General features: G+C 47.4%; 1 protein-coding gene across 2 annotated transcripts in view; it reads right to left on the reverse strand.

Annotated features, from left to right (window-relative positions):
- The window catches only part of KIAA0040, a 39,517-nt gene extending 22,146 nt beyond the window's left edge, over positions 1-17,371 (reverse strand). For both annotated transcript variants that reach the window (XM_005217234.5, XM_059875807.1), the window contains exon 1: positions 16,929-17,371. The gene's annotated coding sequence lies outside the window, so the exon portion shown is untranslated. The remainder of the gene's footprint in view (positions 1-16,928) is intronic.
- Between the last annotated feature and the right edge of the window lie 6,929 nt (positions 17,372-24,300).

The raw sequence follows: 24,300 nt of genomic DNA on the forward strand, positions 1-24,300 counted from the left end.
GGGCAGGTTCTGATAAACACATTCCATCCTTTGCAAGAGGCAAGAGTCGGTGGGGCCAGGCTGCTTGGTGTGAGCAGGAGCAGAAACTGCAGGGGTGGCTGCCCTCTGACTGCCTGCCGGGGGCGGGGGTGGGGGTGGGGAGGTTTGTATAGAACATTCGAGAGCCTCCCTAAAGTTGTTTACTGGGTCACTAAAATAAAAATAATTCGGCAAACATCCTGTTCTTTATCTATGAGGAGGCTAATAGTACTAATAGTGATGATTTGCATCAGTGAAATATGCCATTCCAATTATTTTTCTGGTAGTTGCATATGGGTTTCATTCCAAGAAATGTTAGTTAAGTATCTGCTGTGTGATCAGCATGGTGCTGAGGGGGAAAAGAGAAGTGTATGATCTGGTTCACAGCCTAGGATTTCTTTTTTTTTTTTTAACTTTTAATTTTGTATTGGGGTATAGCCAATTAACAGTTGTGATAGTTTCGGGTGAATAGCACAGCGACTCAGACATACATACACATGCATCTATTCTCTCCCAAACTCCCGTCCCATCCCTGCTGCCACATAACAATGAGCAAAGTTAGGAGAATTTCTTAATGAAACTTAGAACATGGTAAGTCGTGCCAGGCGACAGTGCAGGTCCCTGAATCCCAAGCCTTAGGTTCCCCATCTCTCAGACGGGAAGATAATAACTCCACTGACCCCACTCACCATCCAGTGTTGTTGTGCAAGTCAAGTTATATATACATGAGAGTCTTGATAAACTGATAATGTTTAATTTTCAAAAATAATACAAGCAATTAAAGTCTAAGATAAATATCAGAAAGTGCCAAAATGCATGCACAGTTAGAAGGGAGAGTGATGGTTGTTGGCTTAGGTTTTAAGGAAGAGGCAGCCTGGAGGAGATGGAGGTTGTGTAGGGCCCCTGTACTGGGTGTAATCACATTGAGGATTGGACATTCGAGTGAGAGAAGGGAAGCTAGGCTGAGCTGGATGGGATGGGAAAGCAAGAGCTGGGGTACTGAGGCCAGCACGTGCAGAGTTTGGGACTGGGAAGGCAGTGAAGAAACCTCTTGAGAAAGGTGGGTGAGATTTCAGGGGGCTTGGAAGGCTCAGCAGAGGTTTGGTGTAACAGGAAAGCCCTGAATGTTGGTGAGCAGGAGAGACGTAGCAATGTCAATGTTTCATTCTCTCACCTGATCCCTCCGGTAATTCAAAGTATGCCTTGGCCACAGCAGGATTAAGGGCCACCCTGGGCTCATGGGCAGTCTGCCCTAACCAGCCAGGCTTGGTAATCACAAATATTACAATTAAAAAAATAACTTTTATTAATAGCGTACTTTCTCCCTTAGACAATATCCGATTATGAACTGAAATGAAATATCACCAAACCAATCAGAAAGAAACTGTGATTTATTTCCTGATCCCTTGGGAAGGGAGGCAGAGGGGAGGGGGGAAAAACCGTGGTGCAATCACTTCTCCAGTCTTAAAACTGATGCCTGAGTGGGTTTGAATTTATTTATGACTGGGGAAAGTCCTAGCATAGACCCTGCACTTATAACTTATTTTAATTTTTTAACAACTTCTCTTCTGCAAACATTTCTTCATTAAATCCACTGTAATGTGAGAAGGGATGGGATTTCTTGCCCTATTTCACAGATGAATAAACTAAAGAACAGAAATGGGTGTTCAAAATTGGTTTAAAATTGCAAAGCTGGTCAGTGACCAAGGGCAGACCAGGCTCTGGTTTTTCCATTTCCCAGCGTGATACTCTCCTTACTGTATTAACTCCCAAAAAGCTACAGGAGAGGAACCCACGATGGCAACCAGTCACTCTTCCAGTTTATAAAACCTTCCATTTCTCAGACTCCCTGAGATATGTGGGCCTTCCTGCTTTGGGGCCTCATGAAAGTGTCTTTATCTCAAATCCCCCCAACTCTCCCCCAATCCCACCTCAACCAGTACTCCCCAGTCTCCGGGTCCCTACGTGTTTAGTCTCAGCTGAAACAGCAGCCCCTTAGGAAACCTCCCACGACCTCATTAGAGCCCCTGTCCTGTACCCTGTCACTGTCCCTGTACTGTCACCACAGCCCACAACCCACTTTAGAGTCACTGTTTATTTAATCACCTAACAAGATGTGAAACTTGTTTCCTTTCTAGACAGAATGTATTCTCACCTGTTCTGTTCTTGGAAAAATATTTGATGGGACATGTTCTTGGAAAATATTTGTACCTGTTTTGTTCTTGGAAAATATTTGTTGAATTAGAGAATGACCATATTTCTAGATGAGGAAACTGAAGTTCACTGAAATTCAATGAGTTGCCCAAGGTCTCACAGCCAATCGTGGCAGACATGGCAGTTCTTCTGCCCCTAAATATCTAGGGCTCATTCGCTGGTTTCTGGGTTCGCACCCAGCATTGTGGCCACACAGAAGATACTCAGGAAAATAAAAAAAAAAAAATCTACCGATTGGAATTTCAGTATTTGGGGTTTGGAGAATTCATTCAACCTGGGCTCAGATGCCAGATAGCCGGGGGCATTCCAGACTGCAGGCACACTCTGCAGGCCTTTTTTGGTGACTGGCTACTTTTGGATCTCCAGTGAGGCTGTCAGTGCCAAAAAGCAGAAATGACAGCAGTGAGACCTGACTTCCAAAGATCGCTGGCCTCAAATGGATATGGGCCTTTGCCTCACAGGATGCCATATTGAATATTATAAATCGCACGAGAGTGAGGCTATCGCCATGCTTTTGGAAAGCCCCAGTTGGCTGTGTTCCTGACACATTTTGCTGTCAGGAATTGCTAACATTGCATTTGGTAATTCTCAGACGCCAAGTCAACGGAGTAGCGAAAGTGTGTGTTACATTCAGCGTCTCAGTGCCTCACTGGTATTACTGCAAAAAGTTCTCCCTGTTTTTTTTCCTCAGAAAGAGGAACTCCTTTGGCTGGCTTTTTACTTCCTTCCCTGAGCCTGGGTAGTCGACACAATTGAGTCCAACGAGGCCAGGGAACTGCCCTTTCCCCTCTCTATGGCCCACAGTTCAATACAGTTCACATCCGTTGAGAACCTACTGTGCACACAAGGAGCTTCTTTTTTCTAAGGCTCTCCCAGCTAATCTGCCTAACAAGACGTGAAACTTGCTGCCAACCTCCTGGGTAAGGGATTCCAAACTAAAGACACAGAGTGTGAATCAAGGAATTTATTTTTTGCCTGGGAAATGGATGAGCACAGGGGAACAGTGAAGCATGACTAGTTAAACGTCCCAAGGGAAACGCAAGCACATGGTTATGGGAGCAGCACGAAGGAAGCTGTTCATTCCAATGAGGGAATCTAGGCAAGGCTTCGAGGAGGGTAGGATTTGAAATGGCACCTGCCGGGAGAATGGGATGATTAAATGCAGTGAGGATGAGAATGAAGGGATTCCAGGCTGTTCAAGAAAGCACAGCTGGCTCAAAGAAAGAAGCCAATCAAGGTGGCCCAGGCATCGGGCCCAGATCTGGAGAGTTTGAATCTGCCACTGTTACCATGGCAACAAACAGCTCACTCTCCCAGCCAGCTGCTCTAATCCATGGCATTCCAGGCAACAGCTTGGCCCAAGGTGAGGGTTCCTAAAGCTGTGGCCTGAGGAGAAGAGATGCTACTGGGAGACTTGCTCTCCCTCTTCACCTCCTTCCTTATTCTGACTTGAATGTCCAAGGACAGAGCAGGGGTAACAAGATGATGCACTGGGCCAAGGACCTGCCCAGGGGTTGTTTTTCATGTTTAACCATGAAAGCAGATTATTGCGTGAGAAAATCTGAGTGGCTAGTCAGTTTTCTGCCTCCTTCCCTCTCAACTCCAAACATGCTTTATTTCTTTGTATATTCTTAAATGTGTAGATAATCCCAAATTCCAATCTGGGGCCATGAGGGTAACCAAAGTCAGGTCCAGCTGGCCTAAGACCAAAGAGATTGCTCCAAATGGCAACCCATTCCAGTATTCTTGCTGGGAAATCCCATGGACAGAGGAGCCTGGCAGGCTACAGCCCATGGAGTCGAAGAGTCAGACACAACTGAGCAGTTAAACAACAACAACAACTCTTTCATACACAAACACACACACACACACACACACACACACTCACTCACTCAGTTAGCCTACCCATGTAACAGTACTATTAACATTTAGCCCAAGGTTGGTGGAAACCAAATGAGTTTTTTGTGTAAGAAGGGCAACCTGAGATCATAGGCTGCAAGCTGGAAGCCTGTGAGGTAGATGTGGTCAGTGAAGAGAGGTCGGTTGAGACACAACTTCCAGCGAGTCCTGTAGGGATTCCCACACTACCTGTGTTACTCTCTCAGGTGGACCAGCTTGGGTCAAAGGCTGTTTGCCCTCCTCCATTCACTAGCTGTCTGACCTAGGAAAGTCCCTCTACCCCTCTGTCCCTCAGATATAAAAGAATAATCAGAATAGACCCTCTGCCATTGAATTGTTATGGAAATCAGATGAGTTGAATCATCTTTGTCATGTGGCTAAAGCAGCGCCTGGCCCACATTCCATAAATGTTAGTTTTATCTGTCAGGCCCCGTGGGTGTTGAGCTTGTGACCCCTGCTGTAATCCAGCAGTGGGGAGTTCAAGGATGCAGAAGGGACCACAGTGATTGATGACTCCCGTGTGTAGTATGGCAAGATGCCTTTGGGTGTCCTGGGCACAGCCCATGAGGAATGCTTTGGCCTATAAAACTAGAGCAAACTCTGACCTATGTGTACTGAACAGCCCTCAGCAGACAGGGCAAGAAAAAGGAGAATTTAGTGACCTGGGGACTTTTTCTGGAATCACAGTTACATAGAGATCATCACAGTTGAACATTGCTGTCCCTCTCCTACCTACCTCCCTGACAATGAATGTAAGATACTGTGGATACTTACGTAGTCTTCCTATTGTATACTTGTGGTACAGATGCTGTTCATATCCACTTTTCCACTTGATGTAGACTATTTGAGAGGTTTTTCCTCTAGGAATCCCCCATGCCTAGTTCAGTGTTGGTACATGGTAGATGCTCAATAAATGCTTGTCGAATGGTTAGTGAACCAACTGAATGGTTATGGGTTTGGGAGAGCTGAGAGTGTCTGTGTGAGGCTGTATGTTACCTCCTCCAGGTCAGGGTGCCCACAGTCATCCCTGGGAACCTGAACCCTCATATCTCCATGAGCTTTGGAGTGGCCTCGGCAGGGCCAGGTCAAGGTGCTATAACACAGTAGGGCTGCAGCAGTGGAGGACCAGGACTGGGGCCTGTGCAGAACAAGAAGACCTTGCTTTCACAGTTGGGGAGGAACCCAGAGTAGCAGCTTATGACTTAGCTAAGTTGAGGCTGTGAAGAACAAGAAGACCTTAGCTAAGTTGAGCCTGAAGAGCCAGCCAAGCAGGGGTGAAGCAGATGTTGGGGATGCTGCGAGTGGCACAGTCCAGAGCCTGGGTGGTGGGCAAGGAAACGGTGGCACCTGCAAGCAGAGATCCCAGGACAGGCTCTAATTCCCAGGGTTGGGGGAGGCTGTTTCTTCCACCTCTAGATGAGGGGGCATGACTGCGGCTGGGCTGGGCTGAGCTGGGCAGCTTCCTAGGAATAGGCAGAGGGTCCCTGCAGGTGGGACCTGTGCCTGGTTTTGGTTTTTAAATTCCCCCACAGCCTCCAGGAAAGTGTTTGACGCACACAAAGACTTTAAAGAAATGTGTATGAAAAAAAAAATGAAGCCAGAGGGATTTCCTGGTGGTCCAGTGGTTAAGAAATCTTCCTGCCAGTGCAGAGGACACAGGATCGATCCCTAGTCTGGGAAGATCTGGTCTGGGGCAACTAAGCCCATGCATCACAACTACTGAGCCCGTGCTCTAGAGCCTGTGAGCTGCAACTACTGAAGGCTGTGCACCTGGAGCCCAGGCTCCACAACGAAAGAAGCCACAGCAATGAGAAGTCTGCGCACTTCTCTTCTTCTCTTCTTCAATGAATTGCCTCTTCTCACCACAACAAGAGAAAGCCCATATACCAAAGAGGACCCAGCGTGGCCCAGGGTAAATAAATAAATAAAATGCAACCAGAGCCAGGCTGGGACAGCTTCTGCCTTCTAAAGCAAGGCCAGCAGGGCTCCCAAGAGTTTTTACAACTCTCCTTTTGTAAGAGAGGGGCTGAATGTGAACCAGGGAAGGTAGGTGAGGGCCGAATCTCACTGAAAACCCCTGGGAAAGAGGAGCAGGGATTACCCACCGGGGAGAGTAGAGATCTTTCCACCAGGCTGCTGCTGCTTGTCCCTGTAGGCCGAGGTGAACTGCCTCAGATATGAGATAGCCATGAGTTTGGAAGTCTTGATGCAATAACTCAACCCTGAGATGAAGCGGAGAACTTTGAGTTTCAGAAAGTGGTTTAGCAGTTCATTCCGTGTCTGTTCCAGGATCCCAGGCACCTCTACAGACTCCTCACCTGGGCACGGGGAGATGTCTTCACAGCCTTGCCCCTCTCCCCACCCTGCTCCCCACCTTCTCTTGTCTCCTGATGTTTTCAGACCGAGAGAACAAAGAAAGCTGTTCTAGACCTCTCCTCATCTCCTTTCCCTCGTACCTGGGCCACAGCTGCTTATTTCTTTATTTATTTTTGGCTGGGTCTTCGCTGCTGCTCAGCCTGTTCTCTAGTTGTGGCGAGTGGGGTCTACTCTGTGGTTGTGGTGTGTGGACTTCTTGTGGTGGCTTCTCGTGTCATGGAGCACAGGCTCAGAAGTTGTGGTGCACAGGCTTAGTTGCTCTGCAGAATGTGGAATCTTTCCATACTGGGGGTGGAACCCATGTCTTCTGCATGGGCAGGTGGATTCTTTATCACTGAGCCACCTGGGAAGCCCCCACAGCTGTTTCAAGAAAGCAAATGAGTGGAGTCTCAGGCATTGCAGTCCTGCAGCAGCATGACAGGGCCTGGAAGTTCCATCTGCAGAAGCACATATGTTTATTAACCTGTGTGTAATGAGCAGCTACTGTGTGCCAGACACTGGGCACAAGGAATGATGAACTGGTGGTGCCAAAGGAGGATGGGGGAGGGTCCAGCCTCACCAAGTGGCACAAAAGCTCATTTACTTATAAATGAAATAATAACAGGAACTTAGATTTTGTCTCCTCTGGTAAGTCTGTCACCTAAGAGCTGGGCTAAGTGTATTTCCTCCCTATTGTCACACCTGTCATAGCACTGGTCACACTGTATTATAACTGCGTCTTTATCCATCTGCCAAAGCGGACCGTAACAGAACAGCTTCTGATTCATCATTGGTGGCAGTTGCAGTTTCTTTGTAGGAGAGGCTTATCAATAACACTCTGGAGCCAGAGGAAGAGAACTTAACTCTTGGTAGAGGCCTCAGTTTTCCTCCTATGTCAAATAGGTATTATAGTTGGACTATGAGGATTAAGTGAGAGCAAGGATATGACTTTCTTAATGCAATGCCTGGCACATAAACAGTCCTCCAGAAGTGCTGCTGGTGTTACCTTTTGCTTACTGCTTAACCGTACCAAGAAGGATTTGTAGTTTACCCAAATATTTTCTTTTTTTATAATTTATTTATTTTTTGACTGTGCTGGGCTTTCGTTGCTGCATGCAGGCTTTCTCTAGTTGCAGAGAGTGGGGGCTATCCTCTAGCTGTGGTACACAGGCTTCTCATCGCAGCGGTTTCTCTTGTTGCAGAGCACAGGTTCTAGGCGCACAGGCTTCAGTAGCTGTGGCGTGTGGGCTCAGTAGCGGCAGCTCATGGGCTCTAGAGCATGGGTTCAGTAGTCGTGGTGCACAGGCTTAGTTGCTCTGCGGCACGTGGAATCTTCCTGGACTTGGAATCGAATCTATGTCTCCTGTATTGGCAGGTGGATTCTTAATCACTGCACCACCAGGGAAGTCCCCCAAATATTTTCTATCTCAAGCATCCAAATAACTCTGCATCTCTAGGACAACAAGAAGCAGAGTTTAATATCTTTCCTTAAAGCATAAGATCAAAGGCAACAAACAAGGGACCAGGTGTGGGAAAGCATGCCACTTCATATGCCTCTTATCCTCAAGAAAGGAAGTGAATTTACATCTGCTGATTAAAATGTTAGAGAAAACAGTTTGATGGTTCCTCAAAAAGTTACACATAGAGTTACCCAATGATCTAAAAATTCTACTCCTAGGTATCTACCCAGAACAATTGAAAATAGGTACTCAAACAAATCCTTGTACTTACATGTTCATAACAGCACTATTCACAATAGCCAAAAGGTAGAAACAACCCAAGCGTTTATCACAGATGAACAGTTAAACAAATTATAGTAAATACACAGAATGAATAATTATTCAGCCACAAAGAGCATGAAGCACCAGGAAAGGCTAAAACGTGAATGAACCTTGAAAACATTAAGCTAAATGAAAGAAGCCAGACACAAAAGGGCATACATTTATAGGAACTATCAGAACAGATAAATCCATAAATGCAGATTGCCAGGAGCTGGGAAGAGGGAGCAATAAGGGGTAACTGCTTAATGGGTCTGGGGTTTATTTTGCAATGACAAAAATATTTTGGAACTAGAGGTGGTGATGCTATTAATACAACATTGTGAATGTACTATGGGCTTCCCTTGTAGCTCAGATGGTAAAGAATCCTCCAACAATGCAAGAGACCCAGGTTCAATCCCTGGGTCAGGAAGATCCCCTGGAGAAGGAAATGGCTACCCACTCTAGTATTCTTGCCAGGAAAATTCCATGGACAGACGAGCCTGCTGGGCTACAGTCCATGGAATCACAAGAGTCAGACATGACTGAGCAACTAAAACTTTCAATCAATCCCTTTTGTGAATGTACTAAACGCCACTGAATTGTTCACATTAAAATGATTTTCTGTAATGTGAATTTCACTTCCATAAAAAAATGGGAGGAGATAATACAAAATTTCTTGAAAGCTGATAGATGATAAATGGAAAACAATGGTATAGTTTCTATTATTAAGGTTTAAGAAGTATAACATTGTTGATTTGATTATCTTTTTGGTGTGTATGTATTCATTCCCTCCAGTACCAAATACCGAATGACCACATACCTCAGTGGTTCAAGTATTCCTTCTTGAAAGAATAATTTATTTTTTAAAAACATCTGAAGACTTATTCCTGGAAAATGTCAGTCAGGAGCATCAGACCTTCTTCCCCATGTGTCACATGCCCTGTGACTGTGTCCCTTCCTCTTGTCCCAGAGAGGGTGGGGGAAATGCAGTATTTCTACCTGAACATGAGATATTCTTTCCACACCCTGCTGTGGAAACCTGTGCCATCTATCCACTGAAGACACAGTAAAAATCAGCTCTTTCCTCAGAGGGGTCAATAATATTTCCCTGCAAAACTGCACAAACACAGTAGTTGGACAGCAGCGAGTGTCCTAAGGCACCCGGCACATCATTGCTTTTCTCTTGAGCCAGAGAAGGCGTCAGGCCAAACATCCTGCAGGGAAGGCTCTGAGTTTCTCTTCTGGAAACCAGGAGCACTCTGAGCAAGCAGGTCATGTCTGGGTGGTACGCTGTGCCTGTGTGTTCCCCTCTCCCTGGGAAGTCTCATTATGGGATAGGGTGGGTCACTCATGTAATGAGTCTGGAGGTTTTCATCTAGGCCATGGCTGTCACTGCTCTGGCAACTGCCGCTTGGCAGACTGTGGGCCTTGGGCAGGAGGGGATGTTTCAGGTCAGGACTGGAAGGTGGAGTGAGGGAGGTGAAGGTGGGAGCCATCAGTCAAGAATCAGAAAGGAGCCTGACAGATGAGGTGCATCTGCAGGGCTGGCCCTGACAGTGGTGTGTTCTCTTCCACCCCCCCTGCTTCTCTCCAGCAGAACATAAACAACCATGATATGCTTGATGTGCTGGTAGAGCAGCCTGGTGGGGGTGGGGGGAGGGAGCAGCGGCTGTCACTTTTGTATGTCTCAAAGTCTTAGCACCACGATTCAACCAATAGCCATGGAGAGCCTAGTGTGCACACTGCAGATCTGTGAGAGCAAGAAAAGTTGGATGGACATGTGTTTACTCCCTGTCCCTGATCTCTGGGAAAGTCACTGTGACCCCAGCTCCTGGGGGATTGGGCCAGTGTGCCTGAGAGGCTCCCTGGAGCCCTGGACTGCTATGGAGACTTTACAGCAGAGGGGCTTTTGAAAGCTGGTGCTTTGTCCCTTTGGTGGATCTGCAGAGGGACTTAGGATCAGAAATTTTGAAAGGACACAGCCCCAGGATCTCAGAGGCTCCTGGCTCGTGTGCAGCTTTCCTCTTATTTAAGGTGGCCACAGTCACATCTCATTTAGGTTAAGACCCAGCATGTGCACTGCATGCCATTCTGCTCCCATGACACTAAAGCTAATTGAATGTCCCAGTCTCCCCTGCCTAATTCTCTGCTCTAAACCCTTGCCTCCACACCCATCTCTAAACCTATGTACCCCCAACTTTTGACAATAGAAGACTGAAAGTATTAATATTATTATGTCCAACTATCCTTATTGCTGAGGACTTCCCTGGTGGCTCAGCTGGTAAAAAATCTGCCTGCAATGCAGGATTCCTGAGTTCAATCTCTGGGCTGGGAAGGTCCCCTGGAGAAGGGAAAGGCTCCCCACTCCAGTATTCTGGCCTGGAGAATTCCATGAACTGTATAGTCCATGGGGTCACAAAGAACTGGACACAACTGAGCGATTTTACATCCTTATTGCTATTATATTTTTCCCCTCTCTCCTGCCAATTGTCTTTTCTAACTTGCCTGGAAAACTAAACCAAGTTGTAGATGGGCTTTCCTTAAGCTTATCCAGCTTGAAATCAGGGTTGTATTTAAGAAGAATAAAAGTCTACTGAAAAACATCCCAAGAGGAATGAGTTATAGACAGTCTGAGAGCAAGGCTTGCTCTTTGTTAAAAAGAGAAAGACAGTTGAGAGTCTGCAATGACTTACAAATCTTCAGTTCTGATCAAGAAACATGGCTGTGATTAGGTTTCCTTTCATTTCTTAGCAACAAATTCCATGGAGCAGTTTGCTTACAAGCGTGGGAGGAAGCCTCTTCCCAGGGCTGGGATTCGGGTCGGACGCTACCACAGTCCCTTGGGAGTTACCCTCAGAAAGGAATCCTGTGTTTGGGTGGAGTTTGTTTGGGAGCTCAGCTACCCTTGCCTGGTCTCCCACTCACGTCCCCAGGTGGTGCTCTGCTCAGATGGCTCGGGCTGATGCTGGGGACACGTCGGAAACCTGAGCTGCTCGGTATCCCTGGGGACTGTCTATCCAAAACTGTGCTGCAGATTTTCCTTCCACTGTTTTGTCTCTTCTGTGCCTGTGATGAGTCTCATGAGTTCCTGTGATTCACTTACAGCCTTTCCACTGAACAGTGAGTTGACTATCATTTTGACGTGTAATGATGACCCAAAAATGGTCTGGTCTGGAAATAGTCTTCATGACAAGTTTCATGAAACACTAATAAATAGGTTTAATAATTCAAAAAGACATATGTACCCCAATGTTTATTGTAGCACTATATACAATAGCCAGGACATGGAAGCAACCTAGATATGCATCAACAGAGGAAGGGATAATGAAGTTGTGGTACATATATACAATGGAATATTACGCAGCCATAAAAAGGAGTGAATGTGAGTCAGTTGAATTGAGGTGGATGAACTTAGAGTCTGTTATACAGAGTGAAGTAAGTCAGAAAGAGAAAAACAAATATCGTCTATTAAGGCATAAATGTGGAATCTAGAAAAATGGTACTGATGAACCTATTTGCAGGGCAGGAATCGAGATGCAGACACAGAGACTTGTGGACACAGTGGGGGAGGAGAAGGTGGGATGCACTGAGAGTAAAGCTGACATATATACACTCCCATGTGTAAAACAGATACAGGAAACTGCTATGTAACACAGGGAGCTCAACCTGGGACCTAGAGGGATGGGACGGGGGTGGGTGGGACAGAGGCTCAAGAAGGAGGGGATAGATACTTTTGGCTGATTCGCATTGTTGTATGGCAGAAACCAACACAACATCGCAAAGCAGTTATCCTCTAATTTAAAAAAATAGATTAAGAAAAAAACAAAAAACCCAAACAAACCAGATTTTAGTTCATTAAGGCACCCAGTACTGTATCCCTTCTTGAGGGAATCTCTGGGAATTCTTAAGAACAGTTTGAGGCTTGACACTGATGAAACAGAAGACTGGGGTGTGGTAGAGAGACTGCTGTAAAGGAGGAGTGTGTGTGTATGTATACTAGGTCGCTTCAGTTGTGTCCAACTCTGTGAGACCCAGGCAAGAATACTGGAGTGGGGTGCCATGCTCTCCTCCAGGGGATCTTCCTGACCCAGGGATTGAACTTGAATCTCTTATGTCTAACCTGCATCGGCAGGTGGCTTCTTTACCACTAGCACCACCTGAGAAGCCCCTTAAAGGAGGGGCTGCTCCTGGTTATCCCCAGGGTTACTCCCAGGGGCCACTGTGGGGAGGATGCAGCCTTTAAGTACAATCTTTCCACTTCTCCCCTCTGCCAGCCTGAGTGCCTGCCTGTGCCCCCATGTGTGAGGCACAGAGGCCCAGGTGATAGAAACCCCAGAGAGTGTTCACTGTTCGAGGACTTGGATGCTGGTTCCCCCATTAGCCAGCTGTTGACCCCAGCACACACTTCCCTCTCTTGAACCTTAGTTTGCTCATCTGTGAAGTGAGGGGGAGGGGCTGGCTCATCTCTAAAGTGTTTTTCATTTGAAGTCTCTGAGTCTATGGTTACTTCCTTTTCTTCATTCAACAACCAGCCCCTATAAGAAGTCTGTTTATTTTAAAGTTCTAATGTTGGCATAAAACTTGAGCTTCACTAGGTTGGAATATGTCAGGCTTCTCTGGCTGGGAGACAGGAAAACCACAGAGACATCTAAGCCATTGAAAATGCTCGGATTCAGGGCTACTGCTGGTTCACCTAGCACACTGATGAGGATTACAGAAAAAAAAAGTGTCTCTTTTGGGTGGCCTCAGCTGCAAATGGGGTTGGTCTGTGCCTTAGTAAGTGGAATCCTGGCTGCTTTAGCCCTATGAGCTTCTAGGAGCTCTTGGTCCATGTACAACCTGCATTCGCTTTAGGAGACCATTCACTTCTTTGATCTTTGATCACGTTAGGTAAGGAGTAAAAAGAGAAGCAGATACCCATCACTGCTCTGATGGAAGGAGACTTCTATAATTATGGCCTTCAAATATTGGGCCTATGATACTGCCCAAATCCTACACCTACACAGCCCATCTGATTTGGTGACTTCAAGGGGAAAGATTAGTAATAATAATAAAAGCCCCTTACATTTTTATAGAACCAACAATTTATATAGCACATTAAATGTACTTTCTTTTTCAATTTGATTCTGATCCTAACTATTGCCCTGGTGAGACATAATTATCCCCAATTTAAATGTAAAGGAAATGAAGCTGAGATATTCAAAGACTTGTGCAAGGGCAGCTAATAAGTGGTCAAGGCAAGAATTGAACTCATGTCTGTTCAGTTCCAAGTTCAAGGTGTTTTTTCCCTTCTGTACCAGCTCACATAAAATCCTGATCTGGGCATTGGCAGCCAGACCTAAAGGACCACTCTACAGAGGTTTAGAATTCATCTGAGAAAGTTGTCCTTCTTGTTTTAATGAAGGTAGGACTCTCCCACACAAGTGCCATGCCTTGACTTGGGGTATGAGTTCTGGGGAGATCTCCTGCAGATCTTACAATTCAACTAAAGTATTCACTTCTCATGTCGGGGAGTGATTCCTGCGGATTGCTTGTTGGTTAAATGCATCCTCACCACCTGTGTGTTGTTAACCCAGGGTTCTCACCAACATTTTAGGACTCTACTTCCTAAACCACCAAAAGTCCATGCCCCTTTTCTCAGTTCCCTCTGCCATTCTCGTAGCTGAGGTCCTCCTTATTTCTGTTCCTTATCTCTCCAACCTGGCTTCCATCCGGCCATTAGTTCTCTCTCCAAACACAGATCTGACCATACTCTTTCCCTGTTTAAAAAACGAATTCCCACTGCCACAGGAAAGAGCTCATCATTCCTTGCATAGTAGTGTAACCTGCATTACCTGCAGCTCCCCCAACCTACCACTGAGTTTGCAGATACTCTTTCCTCTGTCTGGAATACCCTTTTCCTGGGAATGCCTAATCATTTTCAACACCTGCTCATCCATCACTTCTGCAGGTAACCCCTGGGGGAGTTATTCACTCCCCCTTTGCATTGTTTCAGTATCCCATAGCTATGGCTATGATGATGGATACTATTCTTTTTATTTAAACTTTATTGTTTATTATTTTTGGCTGCCCCGGCTCTCTGTTGCTGGGTGAGGGCTTTCCTAGTGACAGAAAGTGGGGGTACTGTCTAGTTGCAGTGTGCCAGCTTCTTGCTGTGGTGGTTTCTCTTGTTGGGACTCTTGCGCCCTAGAGCACAGGCTCAGTGGTTGTGGCACATAGGCTTAGCTGCCCCATGGCATATGGAATCTTCCCAGACCAGAGATCAAACCCGTGTTCCCTGCATTGTCAGGCGGATTCTTATCCACTGTACCACCGGGGGTAACTATATTTTGTTTCTCTGTCTCATTTACCAAATTTCATGTCCTCAGATGGAGAAGGCAATGGCAACCCACTTCAGTACTCTTGCCTGGAAAATCCCATGGACGGAGGAGCCTGGTGGGCTGCAGTCCATGGGGTCGCTAAGAGTCGGACACGACTGAGTGACTTCACTTTCACTTTGCATTGGAGAAGGCAATGGCAACCCACTCCAGTACTCTTGCCTGGAAAATCCCATGGACGGAGGAGCCTGGTGGGCTGCAGTCCATGGGGTCGCTAAGAGTCGGACACGACTGAGCGACTTCACTTTCACTTTGCATTGGAGAAGGCAATGGCAACCCACTCCAGTGTTCTTGCCTGGAGAATCCCAGGGACGGGGGAGCCTGGTGGGCTGCCGTCTATGGGGTCGCACAGAGTTGGGCACGACTGAAGCGATTTAGCAGCAGCAGCAACATGTCCTCAGATGCAAAAACTGTACCATTATCTTTGGACTCCCAGGCCCTGGCATATGGCCTACATGCAGTGAGCACAGTAACTCTGAATGAATGGATGGGATGGGTGTACATCTCTCTTTGATGAAATCAGTAAGTCAGCTTGTTGCATGTTCATTATTCTCTTGGGGTTAGTATTCAGGGGAGAGGGTGGAAAACATCCTTTCTCTACTCCACAGGTTTATTGTTGTTTAGTCTCTAAGTCATGTCCAACTCTTTTTTGACCCCATGGACTGTAGCCTGCCGGGCTCCTCTGTCCATGGGATTTCCCAGGTGAGAATACTGGGGTGGGTTGCCATTTCCTTCTCCAGGGGATCTTTCTGACCCAGGTATTGAACCCATGTCTCCTGCATTGGCAAGTGCATTCTTTACAACTGATCCACCAGGGAGGGGCTTCCCAAGTGGTGCTAGTGGTAAAGAACCCACCTGCTAATGCAGGAGGCATGAGAGATGCAAGTTCAATCCCTGGGTCAGGAAGATCCCCTGCAGTAGGAAATGGCAACCCACTCCAGGAGCCTGGTGGGCTACAGTCCATGGGGTTGCAAAGAGTCAAATACTACTGAAGCGACTTAGCACACACACACACACACACATGCATGAGCCACCAGGGAAGCCCATTCCATGGGTTAAATATTAACAAAGTTTGAAGGCTGGAGAAACATTTGGTTTTCAATGCATTTCTTTCCTAAAATTATATCTGGACTGGGGATGGGGAGCCAGAATCTCAGATAAAATGAAAGACTTGATCAGATTTTTCAATACATCTGCCTCCCCAGCCCAGCACTGGGCAACAGGTAGACACATCAGACCAGGAGGTTGATGGTGACATCTTTGCTGAATTCTGTAGGTGGAACTTGGAAACCATTAGAACCGAGGTTAGGAACAGCCTAGCATCAGTGCTGTCTTCAAATCCTGCTCCATATAAATCAAGGCTCTTCCCTTACCCAGCAGGACTTCAGAATGAGGGTCCCTTCAGATTACCTTCAGGTTCTTACGCACTTGAGCTGAGTGAATAAAATGCAACAGCTTTGGGAGAAAAGTGCTTCTCAGACGCTTAAGGGTACCACCCTTCCTCATTCAACAGAATTCTTGCAGCAAGTGGACTGCCAGTGTTCTCTGAGAAATTAAAGCCGTGCTTGTCTGCTTCAGTTTCCCTTTCGGTTGGGCAAGACTGGTGTTCCCACAAGTTAATGTCTATAGTTTATTTAACTCTATTACATAATGTATTCCTGTGAAGTTCTTCAAAACACTAGGGAACCAGGTCTCATTGTGTCCTCATTCAAGGGTGGGGAGGGGAGTAGAACCGGGACCCTTGAGAGAGGCAGAGAAGTTAGGTAGCAGTCTGGGTCACAGCAAATCCCCTGAGGCTCAGGAAATAGCAGAAAGGCTCCCATTCCAGCCCTGGCTCCAGGCCGTATTTTCCTTGTGGCCAGTTTCTTAGACCCCTTGAAAATTCGGCTTCGCCTAGAACAATTTAGAAACCTGTGAGCCAGGGATGCTTTTTGGAGGGTCTCAGGTCTTGACTTCTTCTGTGGCAAACTGAATATCCCTCTGTCCCTTTCAAGCCGCTTCTGCTGGCAGCTGTTGTCAACTAGTCTGAGAACTCCACCCCAGACGCGGCTAGGAACCCATGTGGACTCAGCCCAGAAGCAGATGTAAGACTGCTGAGAATCCTTGCAAAGCGGGCGTGGGGGAACCCTGGAAGTGAGGGGCAAGAAGCTGTTTGGAAACGATCTTCAAATGTCACTGATCTCTGGGGTTGGACATCCTTCTAGAGGCAAGGAGTAGGAAGTCCCCTTGCCAACGGAAGGCAACTTAAAAAGTATTTAAACACACACACACCGAGACAACAACCACACAAACTCTTGAGACTCACCTTTGAGTCCCACCAGAGGGCTTCTTGCAGGCGCGGTCGCCCGGGGATCCGCCGGGTGCCGCCCCAGCGAAGGCGGCCGAGGTCCCGGGTGTCTCCTCGGAAGCCCCTGCCGGTCCCGCGCGGTCCTGGCCCGGAGGGGAGGGTCAGCGGGGGCCGCCCTGCGCCGCGCGTACCTGCCGCCGGTGGCGAGAAAGGCGCCCTCTGTGTCCCCTGCCCTCCCGTGGGCGGACGCTTCGCATTTTTGAGGTTTCACTCCACTCCGTCGCCCTGTCCCTGATGTCAGAGTCTTGACTTCCTGAATCAGACTCGCTACCCCTCGCGCGTCTTGGGCTCGGCCCACACCCTCCACCCCGGGCCCGGGCCCGCGGAGGACTGGTGCCCTTGGACTTGGGCGCACACGGGCCCGGACGTGCCCTCCTGCCAGGGCTTCCCGCCGGCTACCCCCGTCCCCGCCCCGCCCTTACGTGTCGGTGCCCCGGCCGTCCCGGAACACGCCTCCTGCGGGACACAGCCGCTCCCCTGCCTGCCTGCGGAACCAACCAGTCCCTCAGTGGCTTTCAGGGACGGAACAAAGTTCCCAGAGACCTGAGACCTATTTGGGAGGGAAAGTGGGCTTAAGTGAAAACAGCCCAGCCCTTCCTAATGGAGCAGCCTTCTTGGAGAGAGGGTGGGAGGTGCAGGAGAGGGAGCCCATGGGGCACACTGGGTGAAGGTTCTAGTGCCTTCACTGGACGGAGTCCAGTGACCACACGGCCCCTGGTCAGCGCTGTGTTTGGTGGGGTACACGCAACACCTTGGAGAAGGCTTTGCACGGCCGTAAGAAACAGTGTGTGTTCCAGCAGGAGCTGTCAGAAGCAGAGATGGAGGGGAAATGCCTTCACAGAGGTCTCAGAGTTGCTTCCCCTCTCCTCCTTAGTATTGCCCTGCATCCACTCTTTATTTGGATCTAGTGGGTCAGGTGTCCAGCCCCTGGGAAGCTAGGAAATGAGAGAGCTGCCCACCATGTGGGAAGGACTCCAGACCCAAAGTTTCTGATGACTCAGGGCAGGGAGCTCAGTGTTTCCAGGTGCTGTGTGTGTGAGAAGCCTGGCCCTGGAGTGTCCAAGGGTCCTTCCATGTCATGGACCTGAGATGCTGCCCTCTTGACTCTTTCTGCCAGCTGCCCAGGGGCCAGGTGCTGAGCCGTGTCTCGCCCTCCACCTCCTGTGCTTGAGTGCTGGTGTCCTTTGGCCTCTGCGGGTGGGTGTTAAAAATGACTAGTGCTGCCAGCTGTTTCCACGGAGGAATGAGAGATCTGTTTCTGTCAGCGCTGGAGAAACCAAATGGCTCTGAGTTGAAAGACCAAAGAGAAAACCCAGCACTCCCATCAGAACTGCCAAGGATCATTAAGGAAAGAGAGAGAAAGAAAAGTTTTCCTCCAGTGGAAGGAAATTAGATAAGACCTCCGTGCCAGAAACTTGGGTGGAGAAAACTCAGTCTGGATTTGAACAAGAAGAGGGGGAAGGTGGGTTCCAGGTGGGCTAACAGGTGGTCAGGTAGGGCCAGCAGAGATTGGACGATTGGGCTGGAGAGATTGCTTAGAAGGGTCAGGATGAAGAGCTTCTCTTAGCAGATGTGCTAACCAAGATGGGAAACACTCTGTAACCTCACTGAGTTACAGCTGTCTACCTATGTATTAATAGAACTGGTTCCTCTGACACTCTTGAGCTGAAAGCCAGAGTCTAACAGAGCCCTGAGCAAGGGATGGGGACGGGGCAGGGGTGGAATGAGGCCTTGAGTGCTGGCCTGAGGATTTGGGAATGGAGGTTTCCTTTCATGCTAAGGACATGGCAGTGTGCCAGGAGCTTGGCACATAGCGTATCACTCAGCCTTTCGCAACATAGTTGTGAGATGTAGTATCATCCCCATTTTACAGATGAGAATCTGAGGTTCAAAGTAGCTCAGTAACTTCTGCACAGTCAGATAACTCATAAGTGGTGGAACCCAGATTAGAGTCTGTTCCCAGTCCCTCCAGCTATCCTTTTCCTACTATATCATCAAGTAGAGGAGGAAAGCCCCTTCTGTGAAGGAATCCCACATGTGAGCAAGGGTCACATTCAGGCCTGGAATGAAGTCTATTGAGGAGGGAGTACAGAAGATGCTTTCCTGGAAAGCTGGAGCAATGTTACACATTTGTTCTGGCCTACATGACCATTTTTAGGGTTGCTTTTAGAGGAGAGGACAGAAAGCAACTAAAGAAGAGAAAGTGAGGCAATTGACTTGAGCCTAGGGCTTTATGGTCATGGCTATCAATGGTGGAAAGAAAATCCCAGGCCTAACCATAAGGTGCACTTCTCAGGTGGCGCTAGTGGTAAAAGAACACACCTGCCAGGGCAGGAGACATAAGAGACGTGGGTTCGATCCCTGTGTCAGGAAGATCCCCTGGAGGAGGGCATGGCAACCAACTCCAGTGTTCTTGCCTGGAGAATCCCATGGACAGAGGAGTCTGGTGGGCATAGAGTCAGACACGACTGAAGCCACTTACACAAATCCGTAAGTTGTATCTCTGTAATGTCTCGATAAGTGAGACTGCTTTCTCTGCCGTCTCTTCTGTGGCAGAGAAAGCAGTGGGCAAAAAGGCAGATTTGCTCACGGTATTTTGCAAGTCTTCCAAGTCTGTGGAGGGACTGGCATTATGAGGAAGATGCAATTATGGTAGAAGTGAAGGAGTGGGCGACTGACCAGGATGTTCTCACTCTGGGTGGATGACGCAGTCCTTACAAAACAGCAGGTTAGAGCACTACCTACTGCTTTATTCACTTAGCAGTGAAATCCCAGGTCTGAGACCTCATAGATGGCCACAAGCCACCACGGTGCTGTTACATTTTTCTTAATCCTCATTATTTTTCATGTTTTTAGTAAAGATATTTGAGAGTGGTCAAGAGGTTCAGTTCAGTTCAGTTCAGTCGCTCAGTCGTGTCCGACTCTTTGTGACCCGATGAATTGCAGCATGCCAGGCCTCCCTGTCCATCACCAACTCCCAGAGTTCACCCAGACTCACGTCCATCGAGTCAGTGATGCCATCCAGCCATCTCATCCTCTGGCATCCTCTTCTCCTCCTGCCCCCAATCCCTCCCAGCATCAGAGTCTTTTCCAATGAGTCAACTCTTCACATGAGGTGGCCAAAGTACTGGAGTTTCAGCTTTAGCATCATTCCTTCCAAAGAAATCCCAGGGCTGATCTCCTTCAGAATGGACTGGTTGGATCTCCTTGCAGTCCAAGGGACTCTCAAGAGTCTTCTCCAACACCACAGTTCAAAAGCATCAATTCTTTGGCGCTCAGCCTTCTTCACAGTCTAACTCTCACATCCATACATGACTACTGGAAAAACCATAGCCTTGACTAGATGAACATTTGTTGGCAAAGTAATGTCTCTGCTTTTGAAAATGCTATTTAGGTTGGTTATAACTTTCCTTCCAAGGAGTAAGCGTCTTTTAATTTCATGGCTGCAGTCACCATCTGCAGTGATTTTGGAGCCCCCCAAAATAAAGTCTGACACTGGTTTCCACTGGTTCCCCATCTATTTGCCATGAAGTGAGGGGACCGGATGCCATGATCTTCGTTTTCTGAATGTTGAGCTTTAAGCCAACTTTTTCACTCTCCACTTTCACTTTCATCAAGAGGCTTTTTAGTTTCTCTTCACTTTCTGCCATAAGGGTGCTGTCATCTGCATATCTGAGGTTATTGATATTTCTCCCGGCAATCTTGATTCCAGCTTGTGTTTCTTCCAGTCCAGCATTTCTCATGATGTACTCTGCGTATAAGTTAAATAAGCAGGGTGACAATATACAGCCTTGACGTACTCCTTTTCCTATTTGGAACCAGTCTGTTGTTCCATGTCCAGTTCTAACTGTTGCTTCCTGACCTGCATACAAATTTCTCAAGAGGCAGGTCAGGTGGTCTGGTATTCCCATCTCTTTCAGAATTTTCCACAGTTTATTGACTCCAAATGGAGTGGAACAGAGCCTTCAGTTCAGTTCAGTTCAGTCGCTCAGTTGTGTCCAACTCTTTGAGACCCCATAAACTGCAGCACGCTGGGCCTCCCTCTCCATCACCAACTCCCGGAGGTCACTCAAACTCACGTCCATCGAGTCGGTGATGCCATCCAGCCATCTCATCCTCTGTCGTCCCTTTCTCCTCCTGCCCCCAATCCCTCCCAGCATCAGAGTCCTTTCCAATGAGTCAACTCTTTGCATGAAGTGGCCAAAGTATTGGAGTTTCAGCTTTAGCATCATTCCTTCCAAAGAACACCCAGGACTGATCTCCTTTAGAATGGACTGGTTGGATCTCCTGGCAGTCCAAGGGTCGCTCAAGAGTCTTCTCCAACACCACAGTTCAAAAGCATCAATTCTTCAGTGCTCAGCTTTCTTCACAGTCCAACTCTCACATCCATACATGACTACTGGAAAAACCATAGCCTTGACTAGATGAACCTTTGTTGGCAAAGTAATGTCTCTGCTTTTGAATATGCTATCTAGATTGGTTATAACTTTCCTTCCAAGGAGTAAGCATCTTTTAATTTCATGGCTGCAGTCACCATCTGCAGTGACTTTGGAGCCCAGAAAAATAAAGTCTGACACTGGTTTCCACTGGTTCCCCATCTATTTCCCATAAAGTGATGGGACCAGATGCCATGATCTTAGTTTTCTGAATGTTGAGCTTTAAGCCAACTTTTTTACTCTCTACTTTCACTTGCATCAAGAGGCTTTTTAGTTCCTCTTCACTTTCTGCCATAAGGGTGGTGTCATCTGCATACCTGAGGTTATTGATATTTCTCCCGGCAATCTTTATTCCAGCTTGTGCTTCTTCCAGCCCAGCGTTTCTCATGATGTACTCTGCATATAAATTAAATAAGTAGGGTGACAATATACAGCCTTGACGTACTCCTTTTCCTATTTGGAACCAGTATGTTGTTCCATGTCCAGTTCTAACTGTTGCTTCCTGACCTGCATACAGATTTCTCAAGAGGCAGGTCAGGTAGTCTGGTATTCCCATCTCTTTCAGAATTTTCCAACGTTTATTGTGATCTACACAGTCAAAGGCTTTGGCATAGCCTTAACATCTAATTAAAAAAAAAAAAAAGAAGCCAAACTAAGCTGATTTGTGAACAGACTGGAGATTTGAGTGACTACCCCATGCTAACTCTAGCACCTGCTAAGCTCTGGTTTCATATCATTATGTTGGGGACAGAAATTGTTGCCTCTCTCAGAGGGTTGTGAAAATCAAGGTGGGAGGGCTTTGGGGGTGGGGGGTGGTATTTAGTACAGAACCATAGTCTGTGTGAAGGCCAGGTTTGCCACACTTGCTTTTCTTTCTTGATGATGCCCTGGATCAGATGGTTGACTTGCACTACTGGCCTGAAACTACCCACCTTATGCTGCCTGCAGACACTGTTCTTTCAGTTTGCAAACTCTCTTGAGTCCAGAAGCCATGTCAAATATAATGTGTTTGCACCCAGGACAGTGCTGCCCCCAAATGGGCCTGTTCTTCAGGGAAAGTGAAAGAAAGTGAAAGTGAAATTGCTTAGTCATGTCCGACCGCGACACCATGGACTAGTCCATGGAATTCTCCAGGCCAGAAAACTGGAGTGGGTAGCCTTTCCCTTCTTCAGGAGATCTTCCCCACACAGGGATACAAACCCAGGTCTCCCACACTGTAGGCAGAGTCTTTACCAACTGAGCCACAAGGGAAGTCCATTTTTCAGGGAAGGAAAATATTAAACTGAGGACATTATCTTACTCTCACCTTAACCTGGGCTATATTTGTGCCTGCAACTCTTGGGCAAGGATCTCAAAGCATACCCAGGCTACAGAAAGTACCGGATCAGCAGCCTGGATTCCCTAAGGCACCCATTGGAAGTCAGAAATGTGATTGACAAGATGCAGGCTGTTGGGGGAAATGGTCAGCCTATAAATGGTGCGGGTCGGATGAGCACAGACGTGTTCACCAGATCCTGAAACTCAGCAGCACTGTGGAACCACGAGGGAGGCAAGTTCAGGACAAGTCGGCAGAAATACTACACTATGCAGCAGGTCATGAATTTATGGGATGGATTATCTCCCAGAGGTGGTACAGGCTGACAACATAAATGTATTCCAGAGGGATTTGGAACAGACCTGTGAATGGCAGAGCCCTAAAGGAGTGCTGGAAGAAGCCGATACTGACTCCATGTGGTCGAGAGTTCAGGGTGGCCTAACAGGCCCTGAACATGGGGTCTTTGTGGACAGGAGCCCTGGCCTGGATGTGAGCCAATGGACATGCTCAATTCTACAGTCTCCGTGGCCTTTGCCTCATGAAGGTAGCAAAACCTCATTCTTTTTACCTTAGCCAAGTATGTGATGCAGATGCTTTCTTTTATTTTTAGTCTCATGCATGTTCAGTTTTAGCAGGTTATCCTAAAAACAGCGAGTTTTCCAGCTAAATTATAATCATTCTGAGAAAGTATTTCCTTGCCCCGCCTCCGCCAACCCCTCACTCCAGCCCACCCCTTGTAGCCTTTTTTTAAATGCAATGCTTTTTCATTTTGGCTTTGGATTTCTAAGCAGATTTTGAGAGCCTGTTTTCATATCGGTTATTATATTTATCTCTTGCAATTAGATTTCCATTCCCTAAACTGTCTAATTCTGACATAAATTACTCTAATTATGAAAGCTCCTCTAAAAAGAGCAGTGACAAAATACTTTTCTGGGGAGCGCTTTTCCACACAGCATCCAGAGCGTCTTCAGTGCTGTATCTTGGATGCCAGGAGGAAAAAATATTACTTTTATGACTGTAGCTCTAAACCTGGGCATTGGGGGAAGTTGAGGAAGCTCTTAAATGTCTCCTCTGGCAATCCCCAGGTCTCCCCTCACACCTGTGTCTGTCTGCTCCATGTGTGCTGTGCTTTCTCGAGCCCTCCTGTAAGTCCTAGAGATGGAGCCCCCGCTTCCAGCAGTGAGGCTGGCAAGCAGGTGGTGCTGGCTTGGAAGTCTGTTTGTTTATACCTCTGGGGCATGCAGGGGCTCAGTTTTCATTTTCAGCTTCTGCCTCCAGGCTTGGTGTCTTGAATGCTGTTTCCCCAGCGCCATCTCTGGAGTGTTCTTCCTTGGGATTCATCATTGGCTTAATGCTCACATAAACAAAAGGCCTTGGGATTCCATTTGTCTGGCAGATCTTAGGGTAGAAGGAAAGCCCCACAGAGCTCTCATTTTGCTTCTCCCTGTGGCTCCCCTTGTCTCCTGCTCTCGGTTACTGGTCAATTTATTGAGTGAGTCCACCGTGGGGGTTTCACACAGCATTTCCATGGCCGAGGTAAAGCATTTCTTGTCACTTTGTCAGCTAGGAAACCCCAGCT

The sequence above is a fragment of the Bos taurus genome, chromosome 16 (assembly GCF_002263795.3).
Source record: "Bos taurus isolate L1 Dominette 01449 registration number 42190680 breed Hereford chromosome 16, ARS-UCD2.0, whole genome shotgun sequence".
In the NCBI taxonomy this organism is placed as follows: Eukaryota; Metazoa; Chordata; class Mammalia; order Artiodactyla; family Bovidae; genus Bos; species Bos taurus.